Consider the following 6704-nt stretch of genomic DNA (forward strand, 5'->3'; position numbering starts at 1 on the left):
GCCTCTGTGTGCACATCTTATAATTTTACATTGCCATTCATTTAGTCTGTTATCTCCATAGATAAAAATAAAATTTCAATATAATTTAATTACTATAGAGGTTAAAGTGTGTGTGTGTGTGTTGTGTGTGTGTGTGTGTGTGTGAGAGAGAGAGAGAGAGAATTCATTGGTCATTTCCATTTTTTTCCATGGAAAATTGCCTGTCCATGTCTGTTTAAAAACAATCAATATACCAGACAGGTAAGTGACTGGGTATGTGTGATTATGGATAAGAGCTCTTCTAGTTACTAAAATATTTAACTCTTTTGTGCCTCAGGCACTATGACTGCTTTTGAAAACAACTCCACATTTAGATTTTTACAAATAGAGTTCAGATTCATGCCTCCCTAGATAAAAATTCTTTCCGCCAATCATTCTCTTCCTGATGATATTTTATTCATTTGTATTCTTTGGAATATAAGATAAAAGTCTACACTTTTCTTTGTTCTGTTGCAACATACTCTTGACTGTATTTTTACAGTTTGTGAAATTCCTTAGAGAATAATGTGTCCTCTTTATAGTCTCTCTATATCAGTGACCTTTATAAATTTATATGTGTAAAACTAAAAGTGAAAACAAAAATAATTAAAAACAGAACCACATATTTATTCTAAATTGTTAAGACTAGTTCTGTTCATTGATATTTCTTCATTTATGAAAAGAATCTAAGGTGGTTAAGGTGTTATTCTTGCAATATTAGGATTTCTTCCATCATGCGATCTTATGTTTTTGTTTTATTTTCACTCTCAAATTATCTTTGGTAAGAAACCATTGATTTTCCATCAAACTTATTTCCATTTTGTTTGCCTTTGTGGAAGAGCAGCTTAAGACCACTAAGTGGTTGTTTCTACCCATTGAGTGGCCTGAGCTGTGGGACCTGTGGGCCAGTCTTCAGTGGCAGGCTGAGCGCTTTAGTCTTCAGTAGGGAACTCCTGAATAGGCACAGGGGGCACATGCATGCCTTCAGACCGGTCTGCGACTTCGGGTTGAGTAAGAGTGAACTCAGGAGCTGGAGTAGTCCAATCAGCCTGAAATTCCTCCTTGGTCACAGCCTTTTCACCTGCTGTCCTTTTGATATCTTCAGCATCTCTGTAGAAGTAGAGATCAGTCATGACCTCTACTTCATGGGAAATGGTCTCATCCATGCTCAGAACTTCTGAGCCAGCAACCACCACATCAGATCCACTTAGTGAGCTCCCTTGTTGTTGCAAAGGATATCAATGTCCAAATAGTACAAAGGAGAGTCTGTGTTACACAGAGTGATGGTAGGCAGGTTAACATAAGATTCCTCTGGGAGAGGCTGGTGGTCAGCTCCAGGATCAGTAACCACCAGAAGTCTTGGCTCCTGGAAGGTTGCCTGAATCTGATTAGTGAAGGTCGGGGAATCAAATAGCCACCAATAAGAGTGGCTCCAATAGCAGCAGCAAACTTCATCACAGCTCGCGGGTCAGTACTCCTGGATGATAAGATGCTGACATCATCTGGGTTTTATATGGCAAAAATAGCATGAGCTGCTGGACGATTCTTCCAGGTTGTCTTCAGATTTATGATATAATACCAGCACTTATCCTTTTGTAAATGTACTGTTCCATTTGAAATTCAAGTTGGTGCAACCTGAGTGAGTTCCTGCTGCAAGGAATTTGAGGACTCTTGCTCCTTCATTTGCAAGACATCAAGGGCTTTGGACGTCATGAAAGTTTCCCTTTAGATTATGATGGGAACACAGAAGAGTGCCCTATGGACTCTCCCTAGTTAGCTCAGAAAATCTTTACTCTCAACTTTAAGTCAGAATTGTGGCTACTCCAGTCTTAACCTTCTTATTCCAGGTCTCAGACTGAAGTTTCGTTTTTATCGCCATGTGTCAGAGACACATCTTATCAAACATGGTCTTGTACTTCATTTTCTAGAACCAGTAATGTTTTCCAGTTCTGCCAATACCGTGTCCCTTATGGTTTCCCCTGGGATTTTATTTCTCTTTCATATTTACAGATCACTGTATTCTTATGTGCTGACTGTTGGCAATTATCTGTGATTCCACTCTGTGTTCTTTAAGGATTCAGCTGAAATGGGTATGCCTTATGCTTAGTCTTTTATCTCCCATGCTATCAAAAGTCCTTTCAATACTCCAAGTGGGTGTGTTCCTCTAGGGCCTGCTCTCCCCTACAGTGGGGTTCCAGTACAAAGTACAAAGTACTTGCATTCACTGTAGTTATGCAACATTTTTTTCCAATTTATTTATTTAAATTCAAGTTAGTTAACAGTGTAGTATTGGTTTCAGGAATAGAACCTAGTGATTCATCACTTACATATAACACTTAGTGCTCATCCCAACCCAACATGTGTCCTTCCTAATGCCCATCACCCATTTACCCCATGCTCCAACACACCTTCCTTCCAGCAACCCTCAGGTTGTTCTCTGTATTTAAGAGTCCCCTATGGTTTGCCTCCCTCTCTGTTCTTGTCTTATTTTTCTTTCCCTTACCTTATGTTCATTTGTTGTGTTTCTTAAATTACACCTATGAATGAAATCATATGATATTTGTCTTTCTCTGACTGACTTATTTCACTTAGCATAATACATGCTAGTTACATCCACATTGTTGCAAATGGCAAGATTTCATTCTTTTTGATCATCGAATAGTAATCCATTTGTGTGTGTGTGTGTGTGACATCTTCTTTAACCATTTATCAGTTGATGAACATATGATATGTATATATCACATCTTCTTTATCCATTTATCAATTGATGGACATTTGGGCTCTTTCCATAATTTGGCTATTATTGATAGTGCTGCTATGAACATTGGGATGCATGTGCCCCTTCAAATCAGCATTTTTGTATCTTTTGGATAAATACCTAGTTGTGCAATTGCTGGGTCATACGGTACTTCTATATTTTAGTCTTTAAGGAACCTCCATATTGTTCTCCAGAATGGCTGCACCAGTTTGCCACCAATAGTGCAAAAGGGGCCACCTTTCTCCACATCCTCACCAACATCTGTTGTTTCCTGGGCTATTAATTTTTGCCATCCTGACAAATGTGAGATGTTATCTCATTGTGGTTTTGACTTGTATTTCTCTGATGATGAATAATGTTGAGCATCTTTCCATGTGTCTGTTAGCCATCTGGATGTCTTCTTTGGAAAAGTGTCTATTCATGTCTTATGTAACATTTTTGAGGAGTAAAGAAGCATTCTGAATCTGCCAGGGCTAAGTTAAGTTTTATTAGATATATACTTATTTCTCTTTCAAGTGACTTTTATTATATGCATTACATTTTTTTAAGTCACCTCTGTCAAACCTAAGATTATGAAAAACTGTTCATCCTTTACTAATTGATAAATATATTTTTGCATATAGATAGATAGGTAGATAGGTAGATAGGTAGATAGATATAGATGCCAAAATTGCATGGTCATTGAAATGAAATGCATGGCGGCACTGCAGAGTCAGCAGCCTGCTAAGTAGTGAGAATTATTTGTCCAAAGGACTTAGATTGATCCATAGTCATTTGCATTACTTTTTTCTTCTCTTGTGTTTTGTGGTTTCTAAGATTTTCTTATAATGTCAGTAACAAATAACCTGGAAATTCAGACTCATTTGGCTACCATTAATATAAGGAAATTATGTTTGATTTAGAAGGAAATTAGTTATGCACTTGGCTTGAAATATCTTCTTTTTTTTTTTTTTTTTTTTTAAGTCACATAATGCCAATTAATTATATCTATAGCAACCAGGAAAGTTTCCAGAAGATTACTAGGGTTAAAGAGGACTTTTGACAACTGAGTTTAATTTATTTATACATCCTATATAAGTATTACATATTTCTGGTACTTACTGGATTGTTTTAAAAATGCATAGAGCACATACAAATTCTATTTCTAACTCTTAAGAGTTTTGTTGCACAGAGATGATGACTGAGGTTGATGTGAGTCGAGGAGAATTTTAAGTGGATGATGACATTTCAATTTGAGGACTAACATGCATCAATAACATCAGAGATCTGTTGAAATGTGTGAAGACTGAGATTGGGAGAGAGGAAAAAGAAGGTTAATGAGAAGGGTCAGAACTCATCCTTGTTGGGCAAATTTTGAAGTGATTTCTTTCTCATGAATAATGGAGCTAGGCTTCAAAATAAATGTCAAAAAAATAAAAGAAAAAATGTATATAGTAAAATCCACCATGCTTGAAACAAACATGAAAGTGTTTGTCTTTTCAAGTAAATAATATTCTTTTTAGTTTCATGTCTTTTAATTTTCTTTCCAGTTTGATTCAAAGAAATCATATAGTCATTTTTCACAGACCCCTATAAGTCCCTTTAATCAAATAGATTATAAATTTATTTCAATTATCCTAAAATGTAACAATTTTATAAATTAATAATTATAAATACTTGACATGATCTGTGAATAAAAGGAGTAGTAACTTGATTTATTGATTAAAAATATAATTTCATGTTATGTTAAGTTAGGCAGCACCCATTTTTTTCCCAAAGCTTATTCTGAATAATTGAAGAGAATTATACATCGTCCTCTTGTATTTGCAGAGAATCAGTCAACAGCATAGCTATGCTAAAGGGAATTTTAGAAGTTTATTAAGGAAACATATAAAAGAGGTGAATAGAAGGAATGGGGGGATAAAGAGGAAAAATAAATATGTAGATAGGCAAAAAAAAAAAAATACATGGTTACTTTACTTATAAAATGTCCTGTGTAGTTAAAAGTAGAAACAGAATTAAAATGCATAATAGTTAATTTGGAAGCAGCACCAAATTTGTTTTGGACCAATCCATTCACTGAGAACAACTAGCCAAGCTGGAGGAAAAAAAGACAAAAATTATATTTGAGAGCATACCACAACAAAGACTTATTAAACTATAATTCCAAGAGAGAAAAGAACCTAAGCAAAATGAGTCAAACATTTGGAAACACTTTTCCTACTGAAGTAATTTTCCTATTTGCTGGCGGGGAGAGGGATGTTGTTGGAAGTGGGGATGAGTCTTGAGCTGAGAAGCTAAGCAGAAATCTGAGGTTGAACATCTGAGAGTCTAAACTGTATCCTCATCATATCAGGAGACTAATAGAATAAAAATTAGAGTTGAGCTCCCGTCATATTAGAGAGGTTCTGTAAATACCCAGGATTTTCTACTAGAATCCAAAAGAGTACAACCAAGGAGTACAACGGACTGGAGATAAACCAGTTGTCACCGAAAATAAATTTGAAGCACCTAATTTCTGAGAAGATTACGGTAAGCTACTCCTAACCAAACTGCCTGCCAGAAGAAAATTAAACCCTATCTAGAAGGTATGTACACAGATACCAAATAGACTATATAGTTTTTATCTAGAATTTGGTCAAACAGCTCCACAGAAACATTTCCAGGTAGATACAGCAGTTTGCAGCAGAGTAATGTTCCTGTCACACAAGCCAAATAAATTACAAAACTATATTTTTAAAGGCGTTGGAGGACTTTGGAGGCAATAAGGCCTGCATGAGCTAAAATTCATAGAAAAAATTGTGTTGGGGGTGCCTGGGTGGCTCAGTTGGTTAAGTGACCCACTCTTGATTGTGGCTCAGGTCATGACCTCACAATTTGTGAGACTGAGCTCCCTGCCCAGCTCTGTGCTGACAACATGGACCCTGCTTGGGATTCTTTCTTTCTTACAATCTCCTCTCCTCTTCACCCACGTGCTCTCTCTCTTTCTCAAAATAAATAAGTAAACATTAAAAAAAAAAAAAAGAACTGTGTTATCATGAGTTGACGATGATCAGTTGTTTTTGCTTTCCTTGTAACACTGGCTGGTTCTGCATTTAGGCTGAGAATCAAAATTGTTATAATTTCCATAGACAGAAAGATAATCCAGTAATGCATTTTGCAGTAACTCAGGCTAGAGTGGCACATGAACCTTTCAGTGGTCTCAAATTTGAAGCTAATTCTCGGCTCCAGGGATAGATACAGGGCTGGAAAACTAGGCCAAATATATATATGTGAGCACATATATATACATATGAACATATACATATATATATGAGGATATACTATCTTCAGTGCTTGGGGGGAAAAGATATTCATGGGGTGAGGTCCTGCTTCACGATAAATATAGTCTCTCCCAGATATATTTATAAAACTTGAAATTGCATGGGCTAGGAAGCTGAAGAGCTAACTTGGGAACCCAAAAATATAGGACTGAGAGACAAGAACCCTTAGCCTTGAAGGAATCATGCAAGTAAAACAGGGATAAACTGGCTGTAGACTGAATCTTTCTAAAGATTAAAAGACAATTTTTATGATTGGAATAAATTGTATGATTGAGATAGTAAAATGACTAATTATAAGAGGAAAAACAGTAAAGAAAAACTTAGCAGCGAACTGGATATTGGAATTCAAATGTAAACACTCAACTTGGAACATAAAAAGAAATTTTTAAAAATATAAATGTGTGAGAGACATATGAGATACAGTCAAATGTGTTAACATACATGCAATTCAGGTTCCATGGAGAAAAGATAGAGAAAATGGAGAAAAAAGAATACATGAAAATACAATGAGCAGTTTTCTAAAATAAGTGGAAGACATGATACACAGACTCAAAAGGGCAGCAAACCAGAGCAATATAACACACAGGCACAGACACACACATGCATAAGTAACTCACTTCTACACA

At 36.0% G+C, this 6704-nt stretch overlaps 1 pseudogene; it reads right to left on the minus strand.

Annotated features, from left to right (window-relative positions):
- Window positions 1-872: 872 nt before the first annotated feature.
- LOC120249255 lies at window positions 873-1731 on the minus strand (annotated as a pseudogene).
- Window positions 1732-6704: the final 4973 nt, after the last annotated feature.

This window comes from Hyaena hyaena, unplaced genomic scaffold (assembly GCF_003009895.1).
Source record: "Hyaena hyaena isolate Hyena2069 unplaced genomic scaffold, ASM300989v1 scaffold_630, whole genome shotgun sequence".
NCBI classification, from domain to species: Eukaryota; Metazoa; Chordata; class Mammalia; order Carnivora; family Hyaenidae; genus Hyaena; species Hyaena hyaena.